Source organism: Ricinus communis, chromosome 3 (assembly GCF_019578655.1).
Source record: "Ricinus communis isolate WT05 ecotype wild-type chromosome 3, ASM1957865v1, whole genome shotgun sequence".
Classification (NCBI taxonomy): Eukaryota; Viridiplantae; Streptophyta; class Magnoliopsida; order Malpighiales; family Euphorbiaceae; genus Ricinus; species Ricinus communis.
The window spans coordinates 11,285,548-11,306,069 of record NC_063258.1 but is presented as its reverse complement, the minus strand read 5'-3'; the positions used below and the strand labels follow the sequence as shown (position 1 = coordinate 11,306,069).

Genomic DNA, 20,522 nt, shown 5'->3' with positions numbered 1-20,522 from the left:
TCATAAAAATTGGGATTGCGTGTAGCACCCAAACTCAAACATCCAATTGTATAGCAATATATATATAATTAACTTTATAAACATAATTTATTACTTAGTTACAATATACATTCATACAATTTAAGTGGCATAACATACTTAATATACATAAGGAATATTTATATATTAGTTTAATTCACACAAGTACCCAAAATGCCCCAATGCTTGAGATAACTCCTCTAGCCCACCTGATAATGTTGACTGATGCAAAGAGAGCAATGCACAGCTAAGGCTATTTACAACTGCACTAACCTGGAAAAGAATTTGCTAACGAATGAGCTAGCGACTTAATAAGCATTTAATTTACTAAACTATAGTATATTAGGCTAGAATTATCAAGTCTCTATCAAATACAGAAAATTATACCAACACTTAACTGATAATCACAAAATCAACCATTTCAATTTTTCACATAAACAAATAATTTCATCTCACATAATGCAAATAATCTCAAACTCAACCAAGTCAAATAATCAATTCCACATTATTTCTATCAAATTAGGATCAGATGACTCATCCTCACATTTTCTCACATTTTCAAATTTCAGTGACCATTTGACAAGATTATCTGCCCGGCTCAGTCTTGCCATCTCACATACTCGGGTAGCTATCTGCCCAGCTCAGCTTTTCCGATCACACAATATCAATTTAAGAGTCATCAATCCTTAATCACAATCAATTCACTTCACAACACATCACAATCAATTCACTTTACAACACGCCAAAAATATAACCAATATCAACTCAGTCAACCAAGAGATTATCAAGTAACCAAACAGCAGTTCCTACTCAGTATACATAAAGTTTAGTCTATTAAATACTTACCAAAATTTATAGGATAACAAAGTAATCCTATTCTTTTTATCTTACCACTTCCTTGCCTTTGGACGAACCTATTCACATGTTCAATACAAATACAATTCAATCATAAGGCATAAATATACATATCTTTATTATCCATAAAACATCACATTTCAACAAAATAACATATATTCTTGATGTTAATATGATGCATGAGATGAATGACAATAAATCAACATATTTGTTGATGAAGGCAGCTTGTAGGTACTGACTTAGAAAGTTCACCAAAACTTATGTACAATTAATAAAAATCTCATCTTTTCCAGAATTACACTTCCATTTTTATAGAAACCATAGCAGAAAGAATCACTTTAAAATCATTGGTATAAATATAGTTATGGCATTTTCAATACAACTGCTCCAATTTTCATTTAAACAAAACAGTAAAAATTTCATATTAAATGACCAGCAAAATGAATAAAATTTCTGATGAAACTCTACAGATTTAAAGCTAACATCCTAAAGTTTCTATAGACACTAATTTTACTCAATTTGGACTTCTCTAGCTCAAGTTGTGAAACACAAAATTAGTAACAAACTTTTGAATTCTAAGTCCGATTTTTGCTTAAAACAGTTTCGAGCAGGCCATATTAAGTTCAACATATCTCACATTATACTTAACCAAAAGTTATGAAATTTCACAAGAATATACTAGATATATAAATGAACAATTTTCATGTTAACTCTTTGTTTGGTTCAGCCTCTAAATGCCTCAAAATGTCAGTACAAAAACCATATCACCTGCTGAACCACAAACAGAGCAGCAGCAAATCGTCACCTTATAAGTTCATACTCACTCAACGTTCTGCAAAACCATTTTATAGAAATATTCCTGAAACATACACCTACAACTTTCATGTTTGGAAATTTTCGAGATTAAGCCTCTAAGGTCACCAAATCAGAGTTGAAAAATTCTGCCCAGAAATTTCAGCTTCAAGATCACAAGTAATAGCATGTTCACTCTTGATTAAAACAATTCCAAAACACATAATCATCAATAATTTCATATCATTAATCCTAATTTACATCAAAACAAGAAAATTAAAATTACTCACCTTTGTTTCCCTTGATTATGAAAGCCCAAATCTTTCAAACTTATAAGAAGAAATAGATTCTCACTTACTAAAAGTTTGTAGAGTTTGATTAGGAAATCAAGGTTTGAAGAAGAAAAGGAGAAGAATGAGAGAAACAAAGAAGAAGAGGCAATAGGAAATATATGTAGAAGTGAAGAAATGAAGAGGTGGTAAATTGGTGTAAACATAGGAAATTTTACAATTTAATCCTCTTTCTTTCTAAGTTTCCAATTTAGTCCAAAATCATTACTTTTTAATTAAATCAAATATATAACTAAATATTTTATTTATCTACCACATAATATAATAAAATAGATCATACATAATTATGATGCAAATGACATGTTTAATGCCATGCTAATGAATATTAATTATTAATAAAAATAAATAAATAAATTCGATTGTGACACTGCGAGAGTTGTTGCCCAGTCAACTCCTCTCTGGTTCTTGATTTGACTATAGTTAATTAATCTTTATTTATTTATTCATATTTAGCTTTTAGTCTCTTCTTTTTATGGAATGAAGGCTTTCGCACTATAAAAACCGCACACAAATGAATACTTGAGGCTAATGAGCATATTATTTTAGTTTTCTACCTTGCAAGAAATCAAGTTATATGTTCTTTCAAGAAATTTGTAGACTTATTGATGAGAACCCATATAGCACAAGGAACTCTACTCCAACAAGAAAACCTAATGACACAAATCCTACTTACTCAAGGAATCCTACTTCAACAAGGAGTCCTAATTCCATTAGGAATCCTAATCCAGCAAAGAGTTCTGATGATATTAGGAGTTCAAGCTATAAAAGGAATCCTATTTCGACTAGGAATCCTAGTCCGATTTAAAGTCTAAGTGAGATTGGTCTTAATCAAGACAATGGGCCTCAAGATACTCTTATCAACTTAAGCCAACATATGGATGCATGATCAGGACAAGATAAGCCCAAGATAATCAAGTCAAGCTATTTAGAGTCCAATACTCAAGAATGGGCTGCATATCACATGTTACTTGAGCCCAATTGTCATGTATATTATATGGACTAGGGTTGGACAAATGTTAGAAGTATTTATTCATTTAAAGAAGCCTTTTAATTGTTAGGAATTTTTTTTTAAGTCATCCTTTTAGTTTAGGAGTTCTACTCCTAGTTTTATTGTTATTTGCTTCCTTATCATTATAGAATTAGGTTTCTTTAAGGCCTATATAAGCTAGTACAAATTTCTATCTAAAGGGAGTTGTTGGATATTAATTGTTTTAGAGTTAATTCTCTTCTTTTATTTTTATGAACTTGGTGAAAAATTTATCAAGTGAAGGCTTGGTATTTTACAAACATAGTTTCATTTAAACTTTTGTTTATGTTAAACAACCTTTAATTCTTTATAATTAAAGTTCTTAGGTACAAGTTACTTAAAGGTCTTATTGGGAGTTAAAGTTTCTTTGCTTGATTAGATGAATGATCCTTGGCGAAGACATCAACATTGAATACGGGTTTGGCACAAGATAGCCACATTCATATCACCTATCAATACTCGCACTAAGCGAGCATAGACTTATCCCTCACGTCCTTTCTTTCTCTTGTGTTCTTTATCTATGCTTGTGTTTAAATCAATTCTATTTTATCCTTACGCTTAACCGTATAGAAGAGAATAAAGAGCTTCTAATTTCTTTTCTTATCGGATTTGAAATCCTACCTATATTCTCATTTTGTTTGTTTTTTTTTGTATCTTTCTTTCTACCCTCTATCTAGTATGTTGGCTTGGTTTATATGGGAAGCTTAAACACGAGTGTTGAGTAAAGTGCATGGAAGCAGCAATCATAGGCACCAATCAAATGCTTCAACGAATGCGAAAAAAGAAAATTAGTTGACTGTGTATTGCTATTATTCTCTAAATGATTGCAGATAAATATTTTAGAGGAAAGAGGGAATGCCGAGAATCTAGGAACGCCTAAATATTTTGACTCATGATTTGCACCATTAGGTTCTTCATCCTTCCTTGTTCCTCTAGGCACGAGGACTCTTGATGATGTAAGGTTGGGCATAAGGAAACAAGGGAACAGAATTAACAAGCTTGACCGATGCCATTGTGGCTTAACTTCATGATCAAGTAGGAGAGACGTAAATCCAAGCGCGTAAGAGAGAAATTATCTTGTTTTCGATTAATCCAAGCATAATACAAGCCAAAATTTTGAGCACTTTGATGTTTGAAATACATATAATGAAGTAATTTGGCGTGTGTTGTGAGCTAAATTAGGGACTAAATTGCTATTTTCTACTACTTGTCATCCACAGATCGATGGTCAGACTGCAGTTATTAATAGGACTTTTAATTTAGCTTCTTCATGCTTTAATTTCTAGGAATTTGAAATCATAGGAAGATTTATTACATTTGTTGAGTTTGCAAATAATAGGGTTGTTCATAGCACTACACACACTTCACCTTTGAAATTATATATGGTTTTAATCCACTGACTCCTTTTAATTTGAGTCCTTTACCTCTTAACAAGCTTGTTAGTGTTGAAGGTACAACCAAAGCAGATTTTGTTCATAAGTTGCACAAGGGAGTTAAAAAAAAAGAATTGAGAAGCAAAATGCTAAAGTGAGAGAGAAATTGAATAAGAGAAGGAAACCCATGGTTTTTAACTAGGAAATTGGGTTTGGGTGCATTTTCATAAGGAGAGGTTTCCTAATCAATAGAAATAAAAAGTTGAACCTTCAGGGAGATGGTCCTTTTCAAGTCATCGGAAGGATAAATGACAATGCTTACAAGATTGATTTGCGAGGTGAGTAGAATGTAAGTGGCACTTTTAATGTTTCTAATTTGCGTCCTTTTTATGTAGGGAATGAGCTTGATTCGAGGACAAATCTTTCAAAAGAAGGAGGGAATCATATAACAGAGGAGCTTGATGGAGAGGACATGAATAATCAAGGAGCTATTAAAGATCCATTGGGCTTACCTTTAGGTCAAATTACAAGGAGTAGAGCTAAGAAGCTTCAAGGAGCATTGATCACTTATGTTCAGGAGTGGGCCAACATTAATTCATCACAATTAGGCGCATTACAAGAAAACTTGTGCCCAAGCCAAGAACTATGCGGCTAGACAATGATCCATGTGGTTGGGCTTTGTTTAATGTTATGGAAGCCTAAATTCTTTTTTTTAATAGGTTGGCTGCATATCCTAGTTAATTTTGGATTTATTTAGGCTTTTATTTAGCACAAAATAAGGCTGTTATTTAGGCATTTCTTATTTGAATAATAAGCCACTTATGTTTGGGCTTTTAAAGCCTTATTAGATTAGGATTTGGATTTCATTTCTTAATGGAACTTGTCCATTCGACTAGGAAGGGTAATTTTGGCATTTCTTTTATTTGTAAACCCTAAACACTTCTTTAAGAAGAATGTTGGTCGGATATCAAGAAAGAATAATGAATTATTTAGAACTTTCATAAGTAAAACGAATTTGCTTGTTCTTTGTATTCATATTGAATGCACCTTTCACTTATCAAAGAATTGATCTATCCTTATAGCATGTTTAGACTTAGGTTTTAAAGGACTTAGTTTTATTTAGGTTCTAATTCTTGATCATCTTAATTTTGATTTAGAGGGAGTCCTCATGCTTGAGAAATATGGAATGATGGAGATCCCAATAATGCAAATCCTAAATTGAAATATCAAGGCGTGCCTCGATTCTCATATTTCCCTCTTTCCTCTAGAAGATTCGTCTATAATAATTTGGACAATGAAATCAATACTTGATAAAATAATCTTCTTTCTTGGCATTCGTCCAAGCATTGGATTAGTGTCTATAATTGTCGCTTCCATGCGCTTTCTCTTAATAGTGGTGTTTATACTCCCCAAATAAAATCAAACCATCATACTAGACAAAGAGGAGTTGACTGGTCAACAACTCCCACAGTCCCAAATTTTCTAATCTAGAATAACAAAAATAAGGAAAAATTCATATGGGCATACCTAATAATACCCCAGCCCAATTTACATAATTATATGCGTTCTAAGCATCAAAGCACGCACATTCCCGTTTGGATTAATCAAAAGCAACATGCCTTATACGTGTGGATTTATGTCTCGTCCTGCTAGATCATTAAGTCACACCCCAAGCCACCAGTCAAGCTTGTCAATTGCATCTCATGATTCCTTACGCCAAACCTTGTGTCATTAGGAGTCCTTATCCCTAGAGGAACATGGAATGATAGAGATCCCAATGGTGCAAATCTTGAATTGGAATATTAGGGCGTGCCTCGATTCTCAATGTTCCCTCTTTCCTCAAAAAGTATCATTCCCGCTCATTCTGAGAATGATATCAATACTCGATCAATTAATTTGATTTATTTGCATTTTTCCAAACATTGTATTAGTGCTTATGATTGCCGGTTCCATCTCCTTTCAATCAACACTCATATTTATGCTCGTTAAATAAAAGCAAACCACCAAACTAGACAGAAATTAGATAGAATAGAACAAAAGAAACATACAAAATGAAAACCTAGGTGGGATTTCATATATGATAAGGAAAGAAATTCAAGTTCTTTATTCTCTTCCATACGGCTAAGCAAAAGGATCAAATCAAATTTACTTAAACACAAAGATCGACAAAGAACATAAAAGAAATGAAGGACATAAGTGATAAGTCTATGTTCGCTAAAGCGAGTCTTCAAAAGTCCACAAAGTTCTTGAAAGAACCCATATCTTGATTTTTTACAAGGTAGAAAACTTAAATAATATGCTCACTACCCTCAAGTATTCAGTCGCATGCAATTTTTATAATATGAAAGAGTAGTTGACTGGTCAACAACTCTTGTAGTCCCAAATTTTATAAACTAGTTTAACAAAAATAAGGAAAAATTCGCATAGGCCTACCTAATAATACTCTAACCTAAATTACTTCATTATATGTGTCCCGGACATCAAAATGCTCGCATTGTCGCTTATATTACACTTGGATTAATAAAGAAAACATGATTTCTCCCTTACGTGTGTGGATTTACATCTTGTCCTACTTCATCATCAAGCTAAGCCCCAATGTCACTGGTCAAGCTTGTTAATTAAGTTCCCATGACCCTTTAAGCCAATCCTTATGACATTAGAAGTTATTGTGCCTAGAGGAACAAGGAATGATGGAGATACCAATGGTGCGAAATCCTGAATCGAAATATTGGGCATGCCTCAACTCTCATTGTTTGCTCTTTCCTCTAGAAGATTCATCCGTGATCATTCGAGAATGATATCAATACATGATTAACTAATTTTCTTTCTTCACATTTGTCCAAGCATTGGATAGGTGCCTATGATTTCCGCTTCCATGACCTTTCACTCAATACTCGTGTTTTTGCTCTCTAAATAAAATAAAACCATCATACTAGACAAAGATTAGAAAGAGAGGCACAAAACAAACTAACAAAATGAGAAATCATTTTTCTTTCAATTAATCCAATTGAGAATGCACATAATTTGATGTTTGGAATGCATATAATGATGTAATTTAGATCGGAAGGTTATTAGGTTGGCCCACAGTAATTTTCTCTTATTTTCGTTAAGTTGCCTCATAAAATTTGAGACTACGAGAGTTATTGGCCAGCCAACTTATCTTTAATTCTTGATTGGACTTTAGTTTCTTCATCTTTATTTATTTATTCATTCATATTTAGCTTCTAGTTTCTTCATCTTATGGAATGAGGGTTTTTATACTATGAAAACCACATGCAATTGAATAATTGAGGCTAGTGAGCATATTATTTCAATTTCCTACCTTGCAGAGAAATAAATTATGGGTTCTTTGAAGACCTTTGTGGACTTATGAAGACTCACAGTAGCGAACCTAGACTTATCGCTCATGTCCTTCCTTTCTTTTGTGGTCTTTGTCTACCTTTGGGTTGAAATCAATTCGTTTTGATCCTTACGCTTAGCCATAGACGAGAATAAAGAACTTGAAATTTCTTTCCTTATCGGATACGAAGACCTACCTATGTTCTCATTTGTTTGTTTCTTTTGTTCGTCTCTTTCTAATCTATGTATAATATATGATGGTCTGGTTTTATTTGGTGAGCATAAATGTGAGTGTTGAGTTAAAGTGCGTGGAAGCGAAAATCATAGGCACCAATCCAATGCTTAGACAAATGCAAAGAAAGAATATTAGTTGTCGAGTGTTGATATCATGCTCTGAATGATCGCAGCCAAATCTTTTAGAGGAAAGAGGGGACGCCGAGAATCGAGTACGACCAAATATTTTGATTCAGGATTTACAGCATTGGGATCTCCATCACTCCTTGTTTTTCTAGGCACGAGGACACCTAATGACATAAGGATTGGTGTAAGGAATCATGGGAACGCAATTGACAAGCATGACTTGTGGCATTGGACCGTAACTTAATGATTGAGCAATAGGAGACCCAAATCCACGAGTGTAAGAGAGAAACCATGTTGTTTACAATTAAATGAAGCGAGAACATGCGTGTTTTGATGTTTTGGGACACATAGGCTGAAGTAATTTGGGTTGGCGTGTTATTAGAGAAACCATGTAAATTTTCCTATATTTTTGTTAACTTACTCATAAAATTTAGGACTACGAGAGTTGTTAATCAGTCAACTCCTCTCCAGTTCTTCATTTGACTTTGCTTTATTCATCTTTTTTTTATTTTTTATTCATATTTAGCTTGTAGTTTCTTCTTCTTATGGAATAAGGGCTTTTGCACTATAAAAACTGCATGCAACCGAATACTTGAGCCCAATGAGCATATTATCTCAGTTTTCTACCTTGCAGGAAATCAAGTTATGGGTTCTTTCAAGAACTTTGTGGACTTATCAACACTCATCTAGTGAGCATAGACTTATTTCTCATGCCCTTTATTTCTCTTGTGTTCTTTGTTTACCCTTGTGTTTAAATCAATTTGATTCGATCCTTACGCTTAGTAGTATGGAAGAGAGTAAAGAAATTGTGATTTCTTTCTTTATTGGATATGAAATCCTACCTATATTCTCATTTGTTTGTTTCTTTTGTGTCTCTTTTTCGAATCTCTATCTAGTATAATGGTTGGGTTTTATTTGGGGAGCACAAGCATGAGTGTTCAGTGAAAGCTCATGCAAGCGGCAATCATAGGCACTGATCAAATACTTCGACTAGTGTGAAAAATAAAATTAATTGATCGTGTATCAATATCATTCTTCGAATGATCACAAGGGAATCTTTTAGAGGAAAAAAGGAACGACATGAATCGAGGCACAACTAAATATTCCGATTTAGGATTTACATCATTGGAATCTCTATCATTCCCTATTCCTTCAAGCTTGAGGACTCCTGATGACACAAGGATTGGAGTAAGGAATCATGGGATTGCAATTAATAAGCTTTATCGGTGGCATTAGGTCTTAGCTTGATGACACATAAGGGAGAAATAATGTTGTCTTTTATTAATCTAAGCATAATACAAGCGGGATTTCGAGCGTTATGATATTTGGGATGAATATTATGAACTAATTTAGGTCGGTGTGTTATTATGTAGGCTTACTCGAATTTCCCCTTGTTTTTATTAAGCTAGGTCATAAAATTTGGGACTACGAGAGTTGTTAACCACTCCTTTTGAGAATAAGGAATGATGGAGATCCCAAATTTTATGAACTAGCTTAACGAAAACAAGGGAAAATTCATATGGGCCTACCTAATAACACTCCAAACCAAATTACTTAATTATATGCATCCTAAAGATCAAAAAGCTCGCATTCTTGATTATGTTATGCTTGGATTCATTGATAACATTATGATTTCTCCATTGCACGAGTGGATTTATGTCTCGTCCTGCTTGAATTGAAAGCTAAGCCCCAATGCCATCGGTCAAGCTTATCAATTGTGTTTCCATGATTCCTTATGCCAATCCTTATATCATCATATGTCGTCGTGGCTAGAGAAACAAGGAATGATGGAGATTCTAATGATACAAATCCTGAATCAGAATATTTGCTCGTGCCTCGATTCTCATCATTCCCTCTTTCCTCCAAAAGATCGTTTGCAATCATTCAGAGAATGATATCAATACTCGATCAACTAATTTTCTTTCTTCACATTCCTCTAAGCATTAGATCATTGCCTATGATTGCTGCTTTCACTCAACAGTCATATTTATGGTCTCCAAAGAAGACGAACCATCATACTAGACATTAAGGTACAAAAGAAACAAACAAAATTAGAACATAGGTATGATTTCAGATTTGATAAGGCTAAGTATAAGGATCAAATAGTGTCTTTATAAAAATAAAGGTAGACAAAGAACACAGAAGAAAGGAAGGATTTGAGCAAGTCTTGATAAGTCTGCAAAGTTCTTGAAAGAATCCATAACTTAATTTCCCACAAGGTAGAAAATTAAAATAATATACTCACTAGTCTCAAGTATTCGGTTGCATGTGGTTTTTATAGCGTGAAAGCCCTTGTTCCATAAGAAGAAGAAACTAGAAGCTAAAAAAATAAATAAATAAAGAGAGATGAATAAAGTGAAGTCAAATCAAGAATGAGAGAGGAGTTGATTGGTCAATGATGAGCATAGTTTTACACATATTTGCTTGCATATTATTGCGTATGTTCTTAGCAATTATTGTGCTTTTATTCCCAGATCACCCGTGTTTTGTGTTCTTTTGCATTTCAGGAACATTTATAGGACCATCATCGGTGTTTAAGCAATTATAGATCAATACGTGCGGAAACGGACGAGAATTCATCAAGATCGGACAAGAGCCCGCGTTGCACACATTGAGCACGGCCTAAGTCAAGGCCGTACTGACCATCACGGCCTGGACTCTGGCCGTGACCAACCATCGAAACTTGGTCTTCAAAACAATGGTTTGAGCACGGTTTCCGTAGCCACCACGGCTTCTAGCACGGGGAGCAACACGGTCATGGTGAAACCCTAGTTGGTGAGATCCATACCCCGACGGCATGGACTCACGTGGTCTTGAGTTAAATATAAGAAAAATGAATTTTTCTTAAGAGAGAGAGAGGGGAAGAAGTGACATAGAGCCCTGGAGGCTGGTTCGGTTTTTGTACAGTATTGAGTGCAATAGAGAGTTGCAGTGAGTAAGAATCCCGGAATCGCAAGGTTCTGAGTGCAAAATAGTAGTGGAGCAATTCAAGATGCAGTTTGGGAGATTAATCAAAGTGTAGATCCAGATTTGAAGCTGTTCATCCAATTCGAGAGAAAAGGGTGTACATGTTTTATTTTTATTATTCTTTCATTGTAATTGATTTCCTAGATTGTTTTAAACATGAACATGTTTAGCTAGACTGATTTAATCCATTGGGATTTCTTTACTATGTTGGCTTGATATTATATTGTTGGATTGTTCGAGTTGGTTTTGTATTCTTCTTGTTTCGGTGATTAATAAAATAATGCATTATTCATGAGACGCTGAATTGTGATGTTTAGATTGCTTTATGAGATTGAGAAATCCGTTTGGCAATTGGAATTTTGAATAGCAAGAACTGGTTAATAATCGCTTAGAGATAAGGATAATTAACTAGCCGAATTAAGAATTAACAAAGCTTAATAGAGGCGGATTAAAGCTTAATGCTAATTTAAGAATCAATCGTTAGGAAGAGATTCCAACTTTAGGTTATTAGGTTTAGGAATTCAGTTATCTCGAGAGAGAAACCGAATTCGGTTAAGAATTCGTCCACGGGTAGCATAATTAGACTCACCGATCCTTTATCTTTTGTTTGATTGCCAACTAGTTTAGATTCCCTTTGGGTTTGTCTTCTTGTCTTGATTATTTCACTTATCAATTACTCCTGCATCTCGCTTAGAACTTAGCTTGTAGTTAATAGTTAGTTTAGAATTTATTCATCATCCATTTTAGGTTAATATAACAAAGAACAAAGGAGTAACTCTGGGCTTTCGCTTTCCCGAGGAATACAACCTTGATACTCACCATTAGTGCTAGACTGCATCGATAGGTACACTGCCTTAGATTGTAGCTAACACGAGTAGCAACCCATCAGTCAATAACTCTCGTAGTCCCAAATTTTATGAGCCAGCTTAACAAAAATAAAGAAAAATTTGCATGGGCCTACCTAATAACACTCCAATCCAAATTACTTCATTATATCCATCCCAAACATCAAAGCACTTGCATTCCTACTAGTATTATGTTAGGATTAATTGAAAATAACATTATTATTCCCTTACACATGTAGATTTATGACTTGAAAAAGATAAAAAAGAGAAACAAACAAAATGAGAACACAGTTAGGATTTCATATATGATAATGAAAGAAATCACTAGTTCTTTATTCTCCATATCGCATACATAAGGATCGAATTGAAATGATTTAAAGATAATGGTAGATAAAGAATACAACAAAAAGAAAGGACATAAGCGATAAGTCTAAGTTCGCTAGCGTGAGACTTTATAAGGCTGCAAAGTTCTTGATAGAACCAATAACTTGATTTCCTGCATCATAGAAGGCTGAAATAATATGCTCACCAGCCTCAAATATTCAGTTGCATGCGTTTTCATAGTGTGAAAGCCTTCATTCCATAAGAAGAAGAAACTACAAGCTAAATATGAATAAATAAATAAAGAAAGATAAATAAACTAAAGTAAAATCAAGAATTGGAGAGGAGTTGACTAGTAAAAAACATTCATAGTTCCAAATTTCATGATCCAGTCTAACGAAAATAAGGCAAAATTTGTGTGGGCCTACCTCATAACACTTCAGCAAAAATTACTTCATTATATGTGTCCCAAACGTCAAGACTTGTGCTTGGATTTGTGTCTCCTCCTACTTGATCGTCAAGTCACACTTCAATGCCCCCAGTTAAGCTTCTGAATTGTATTCCAATGATTCCTTTAGCCAATCCTTTTGTCATTAGGAGTCTGCATGCCTTGATGAATAAGGAATGATGGAGACCCCAATGGCACAAATCCTGAATCGGGATATTTGATTGTGCCTCGATTCATATCATTTCCTCTTTCCTCTAAAAGGGACGTACAAAAGAAGCGAACAAAATGAGAACATAGATAGGATTATGGGTCCGATAAGGAAAGAAATCACAAGTTCGTTATTCTTTTAGAAACAGCTAAGTGTAATGATCAAGTTCTTTATTCTCTCTTAGTCCAAAATTTTACAAGCTAGCTTAATGAAAACAAGAGAAAATCTTTGTGGGTATACTTAATAATACCTCGACCCAAACTACTTCATTACATGCATGACAAATATTAAAACGCATGCATTCCCGCTTCTATTAATCTAAAGCAACATGATTTCTCCATTATGCATATGGATTTGCATCTCGTCCTACTTGATAATCAAGTCACGCCTCAATGCCACAAGTAAAGCTTCTCAATTATGTTCCCATGATTCCTTACATCAATTCTTGTGTCATCCGGAGTCCTCATGCCTAGAGGAATAGGGAATGATGGATACCCCAATGGTGCCTGTACCCAATCAATTAATTTTCTTTCTTCGCTTTTGTCCAAGCAATGGAACGATGCCTGTGACTACTACTTCCGCATGCTTTCACTCAACACTGGTGTTTTTACGCCCCAAATAAACCAAACCATCATAATAGACAAAGATTAGAAAGAGAGGCAATAAGAGACGAACAAAATGATTACATAGGTGGCATTCTGGATCTGGTAACAAAAGAAATACAAACTTCTTTATACTTTTCCATACAGGTATGCATAAAGATCAAATCGAATTTATTTCCAATCCTTATATCATCAGGAGTCCTAGTGCCTAGTGGAACAAGTAATGACAGAGATCCCAACGGTGTAAATCCTGAATCGAAATATTTTGGCGTGCTTCGATTCTCGTCGCTCCCTCTCTTCTCCAACAGATTCATTCGCGAACATTCTGAGAATGATATCAACACTCGATCAACTAATTTTCTTTCTTTGCATTTGTCCAAGCATTAGATTGGTGCCTATGATTGTCGCTTCCATGTGCTTTTACTAAACACTCGTGTTTATAGTCCCCAAATGAAACCAAACTCTCATAATAGATAAAGATTAGAAAGAGAGGCATGACAAGAATGAACAAAATGAGAACATAGGTAGGATTTTGGATCCGATAAGAAAAAGAAATCATAAGTTCTTTGTTCTCTTTTATACGGCTACACTTAAGGATCAAATAGAATTGATTTAAACACAAGGGTAGACAAAGAATAGAAAAGAAAGGAATGACGTAAGTGATAAGTGAAAGTTCGTCAGTGCAAGTTCTTGATAAGTCTAAAAAGCTTTTGAAAGAACCCACAATATGATCTCCCACAATGTAGAAAACTAAAACAATATACTCATGAGGCTTAAGTATTTGGTTGCATGCAATTTTCATAGTGTGAAAGCCCTAGAAATGAAGAAATGAAGAGGTGGTAAATTGGTGTTAAAAGTAGGAAATTTTACAATTTAATCCTCTTTCTTTCTAACTTTCTAATTTAGTCCAAAATCATTACTTTTCAATTAAATCAATATGTAACTAAATAATTGATTTATCTACCACCTAATATAATAAAATAGGTCCTACATAATTATGATGCAAATGACATGTTTAATGACATGCTAATGAATATTAATTATTAACTAAAAAAAATTGATTGTGACAGATATCATTCCCAGAATGATCACATATAAATCTTTTAGTGGAAAGAACGATGAGAATCGAGGCACTCCTAAATATTCTAATTCAGAATTTGCACCATTGGCATCTCCATCCTTCCTTGTTCCTCTAAGGAAAGAAATGAGAACATAGGTAGGATTTTATATTCGATAGAAAAAGAAATCACAAGTTCTTTATTCTCTTTCATGGCTAACCATGAGGATCAAATCAAATTGATTTAAACTCAGGGGTAGAGAAAGAAGACAAAAGAAAGGAAGGACGTGAGCAATGAGACTAGGTTCGCTAGTGCAGGTCTTCATAAGTCCGCAAAGGTCTTGAAAGAACCCATAACTTATTTCTCCACAAGGTAGAAAACTAAAATAATATACTCTCTAGACTCAAATATACTCGCTCCTCATTTAGTGTCACAAGTCCCAAGTCCTCCAGCTTCCTCTTGTTGCTTAGAATCTCTTTTAGGAAGCTCATATACCTGGGCATCTGCGATATATCCTCAATAAAAGGTAGATTAATCCTCAGCTGCTTAAATAAATCCAAAAACTTACCAAACTGCCGATCAATCTTTTCTTGCTTCAACCTAGCAGGATATGGAATTGGAGGATGGTATTCCTTCACAAGACTCTTCTTCTTGTCCTTTGGTCGCACAGGCTCTGTCACCTCAAGCTTTAGTCCTTCCTGGTTGGCTCATCCTACACAATAACATCATCATCAGCCATAGGTAAAGAATACTAAGCCAACATAGTAAAGAAATCCCAATGGATTTAACCAATCTAGCTAAACATGTCCACCCTTAAAATAACTAGGAAATCAATTATAATGAAAGAATAACAGAAATGGAACATCTACACCCTTTTCTCTCGAATCAGATGAACAACTCCAAATTTGAATCAGCACTACAATCGGTCTTCCCAATTGCCTCTCGAATTGCTTCACTACTCTTTTGCATTCGAAACATTGCGATTCCTGGATTCTTCCTCTCTGCAACTCTCTATTGAATTCAGCACTATGCAAAGACTGAACCAGCCGTTGGGCCTCTCTCTCTCTCTCTCTTTTCTTCCCTAGCTCCAAAAATAGTTTTGTATATATATTTGTCTCAGCATGGCCGTGTCATGGCCGTGCTGAAGCTTTGGATCTCACCAATTAGGGTTTCTTCATGGCCATGCGAGAGTTGTGGGTGGAGATGGGCGGATTGGATCTGAATGCCTTCTCTTGCACATATCCACCTTTTTGTGTCTTTCACGCCGCTCAACCATGGTACCTGCATGAAAATGGATCAAACTATTGCCAAAATTGTATTCCTTGCACTAAAGAAACAATTATTCTAATAATAGCAATAGTTTAATAGCAATACAACATTAATTTAACACATTTTTGGCACACTTGCATTAGCTAATTCCAATTCAGTAGCATAACAGAAGAACAAGAATTTGAGTAAAATAACAGAATTAACAGAGTCAAAAAATTAAGAACAAAATCAATAATTTCATAAACAATGGAATAGATTAGAGAAAAGAGTAAAATAGCATACCACCATAAAAGAAATCCATAATATCCACAATAGTAACTAATAAACTAAAATAAATCATAACAGCAATTCAACATTAAAGGAAAATAAGAAATTAAGAAACATAACAAAATTGACTAAGACATTGAAAATAGAAAATAAAATAAAAAATTTCAAGAAAATGAACTGATATGCATAATTTTACACATATTTACTAACATATTATTATGAATTTTCTTAGCATTAATTATGTTTTTATTCCAAGATCACTTGTGTTTTGTGTCCTTTCGTGTTTCAGGAGATTTTATGGGTCCATAATCAGTGCCTTAGCAATTTTATATCAATCGGGCAAAAACGAATGGAATTAGAAGCTCTTTGACCTTGGGTTGACTTCTGGGAAGTCAATACGGCCTGTGTTGGAGCCTGTGCAGAAATTCCAGGCCGTGTAGCTTAAACACTTTGAAGCAGCAATTTTTTGAGGGTACCACACCCTAGAGCACGGCCATGCTCGATTCAGTTAATTCTGTCAATTAGAGTCCAACATGGCCCATGTTGGGGGATACAGGCTGGAACACGCCCATGTTCCGAATCGATGATTTTGGTTTTTGATCTTCCATTGTAATTTTGCTAGATGTGTTTGTTAGGCATTTTAGGGGGCTTCCAGGAAACTAATTCCACCTTGGAATGTCAGATTCGTGATTTGGAATTTGGATTGAAGATTAAGGAGGAGTTTTGGAGCAAATCAAGAAGCAGTTCTAGAGATGAACTATAGCGTAGATCAAGGCTTTGAGTTATACATCCAATTCTAGGAAAATGGAGTATATGTTTCAATTTCTTTGTTCTTTTGTTGCAATTAAATTCCTATTTGCTTTAGACATGAACATGTGTAGCTAGATTGGTTAAACCCATTAGGGTTCTTGCTATGTTGGCTTTGTACTGAATTGTTGAGATTGTTTGAGTTTCCTTTCTTGTATTTTTTTGCAATTAATAATATAAATCTAGTTTTTGTAACATTGATTGTATTGATTACTATTCATAGAATTCTTTTAGCAATTGAGAAATTGTAATCGAGTTCAGAAATTTAATTGCAAGAACAAGTTAATTTTCACTTAGAGGTAAGGTTAATTAATTTTCCGGAGTAAGAATTAACAAAGCTTAATAGAGGTGGATTAAAATTTAGGGCTTACTTAATAATCAATTGTTAGGAAGAGATTCTAACTTTAGGTTATTAGGTTTAGGAATTCGGTTGTCTCGAGAGGGAAACAAATTCAGTTTAGAATCCGTCCACGGGTAGCATAATCGGACTCAATAATCTATTATCTTTTGTTTGACATCCAGCTAGTCTAGGTCCTCTTCGGGTTTGCTTTCTTGTCTTGATTATTCTCTTTGCTCATTCATTCTCACATTACACTTAGAATTTAGTTTTTAGTAAATCTAGAAACCTCTATTATTAATTTTAGACTAGATAACAAGGAATGAAGTAGTAACTCTAGGATTTCACTTTTCCGAGGGATGCTGCATCAATAGGTTCACTGCCTTAGCTATAATTTCATAATCATATGCGCATAAAGTTTTTGGCGCCATTGCCAAGAAATTTTTATTCGAAAACTAGAGTGAAATTCTCTATTTGTTACTTTAGCCATATTTCTTTTCTATTTTTGTCATTTACTTTTTATTCATTTATTCATTCATTTATTTTATTGGTTTGTTGCTACCTTGTTCATTTCAAGTAGTTTATGACTAGAAGTTCTAATCCTGCACCAGTAGACCCTCTGCCCAAACCAAGGCAATCCCTCAGGCAGCTGAGGAAGCAATTAGACATGGAGGAGGAGCAGATTAAGATTCCTGTCCATACACCAGTAGACATGGGAGAGGACAATAAAAACGTCGCTGAAGCAAACAGGATGATGTACGAGTTTGCTAGACCTTCCTTGGAGGGGATGCACACTAGTATATTGAGGCCACCTGTTGCAGCGAACAATTTCGAAATTAAGCCAAATGTCATTCAGATGGTGCAGGAGAGTGTATTGTTTGGGGGCTTGCTCAGTGAAGATCCTAATGCCCACATCACGAATTTCTTGGAGATTTGTGATACCTTCAAGATAAATGGGACTAGTGATGATGCCATTCGGCTTAGGCTATTCCCATTTTCCTTGAGGGATAGAGTAAAGAGATAGCTACAGTCCCTATTGGCTAACACTATCACCACTTGGACTTCTTTGGCTGAGAAATTTTTTTTATAAGTACTTTCCTCCTGTTAAGACTACAAAGATGCGTAATAATATTTCTTCTTTTGTGCAGTTTGATGATGAGAGCATATATGATGCGTGGGAGAGGTATAAGGACCTGCTGAGATGTTGCCCACACCACGGTTTGCCATTATGGATGCAGGTGTAGACTTTTTATAGTGGCTTGAACTCAGCCACGAGGCAGATGGTAGATGCAGCTGCAGGTGGCGCCATCAATAGTAAGACGCCAGAGCAGGCCGAGAATTTAATTGAGAAGATGGCCATGAACACATATTAATGGCAATCTTATAGGAGTAGGCCAGTGATAGGCTATTTCTATAGCTACAATCTGAGGCAGTGAACCTATCGATGCAGATTAGCACTGACGGCGAGTATCAAGGTCATATTCTCGAGAAAGGGTGATCCTAGAACTACTGCAGCGTCTTATGATGTCTAACCCTAACAAGATTGATGAAGTTACTATTTTTTGATTAGATGCAAGCAAAGTGATTAACTAAGTGTCAAACAGTCTGAAAGGATTTCGTGAAATAATCAAAGGAAAAAGCAAACCCAAGGGGACCTAAGCTAGTTGGATTTTAGTGAAAGTAGAGATTATATTGATTACCAATTGTGATTACCCGTGAGCGGATTCTAAATTGAATTTGATTTCCCTCTCGAGAATATCGAATCCCTAAACCTAAGAACCTAAACGATGGAATCTCTTGCTAATGATTGATTTTAGGTTAGCCTTAAGATTAAATCCACCACTATCAAGAGTTGTTAATTCTTAATCCGGCTAGTCAATTACCCTTATCTATAAGTGACCATTAACCAATTCTTGCTATTCAAATTTCCAATTGCCAAATGAACTTCTCAATTATATAAAGCAATCTAAACACCACAACTCAGAACGTCTCATGAATAATATAATTTCTCATTAATAGTGAAAGCAAGAAGAAACAAGCATTGATTACCAAAGTCTCATAAACATTAAAAGCAATCCAACAAATAGGAATCGCAATAGCTTCAACAGTTCCAGCTACTCATGCTAATAAGCAACACAAAGTAAGGAACAAATACAGAAAAGCGATTTGAAAGCATGTACACCTTTCTTCTTCAAGTCAGATGAAAAGCCCTAAATTCCCAAATCTGAATGATGAGCCCTAAATTGCCTCTTGAATGCCTCCAAATCCACTTTTGATCTTTAATGTGATGTTTAAACCAATGTAATCCTTCCTTCAATAGGCGCAATAGTCTCCTAAAGTCAAATATTGAAGTATGGAAAAGGATGGTTCGGCATGTATGTGTGAAATCAAGTCAGAAAATCGAACCCTAGCAAAATAATTCCTATTTGCCTATATAAATGTCTCAGCATGGCCGTGGACAAGCCCGTGCTAATCAGCACGGGCAGAGTCCAGGCCGTGCTGGACCTCCAAGTCCCACAAATTAGGGCTTCTTCTTGGACGTGTCCTGGCCAGTGTTGAGCCACCACAGGTCATGATGGAGGCCGTAATGGCCACAAAAACCATGCCAAAATGGCACTCTTGAGGGTCAAGTGTTGATGGTTCAGCACGGCTAGAGTTCAGGCCGTGCTCAACCTTGAAATGGTAGCCGTTGCTCAATTTTGATGGATTCTGGTCTGTATTTTCAAGTATTTCCCTCGGCTACTGATAATGTCCATCGATAATCACCTGAAACATGAAAGAAACCAAAACAAAGGTGATTCTGGAATAAAATAAGATAACTATGCATAAAAATGGAAGTAATTGGGCATATAAACATGTATAAAACAATGCACATCAGCTAGGACAGCAAGGAGTGGTGAACCAAGTAGATTCTACATCAGCCTTGGCAGATCAGGTGGAGCTTTTAGCCAAGAAGATTGACCAGCTCCAGTTGCTAGTCCAAGCAGCACAGCTTGGCTGCGAGCTTTGTGGTGGCCCACACTACAGTGCAAACTATAATACGGGAGGTATGTTTGCTTCTTTTTCATCTTCTTCTTCTGTTGACTATGAACAGATTCATTATATGGGAAATACGCCCACGCAGCAGAATAACCCATATAACAACACTTCGGGTTGCAAAATAACAATACCCAGGGTCCACCAGTATTTCAGCGGTTGCACTAGCAACAACCCCAATAAGAGACTATTCTCCCTCAACTACCTCAGAACCAGGATAAAAAGCCCAATTTAGAGGAGTTG

General features: G+C 35.2%; 1 non-coding gene across 1 annotated transcript; it reads right to left on the bottom strand.

Moving 5' to 3' along the window:
* Positions 1 to 18,359: 18,359 nt before the first annotated feature.
* On the bottom strand, positions 18,360 to 18,465 carry LOC125369615. Its single transcript, XR_007215292.1, has one exon. It is a non-coding gene; the product is annotated as a small nucleolar RNA R71 (small nucleolar RNA).
* Positions 18,466 to 20,522: the final 2,057 nt, after the last annotated feature.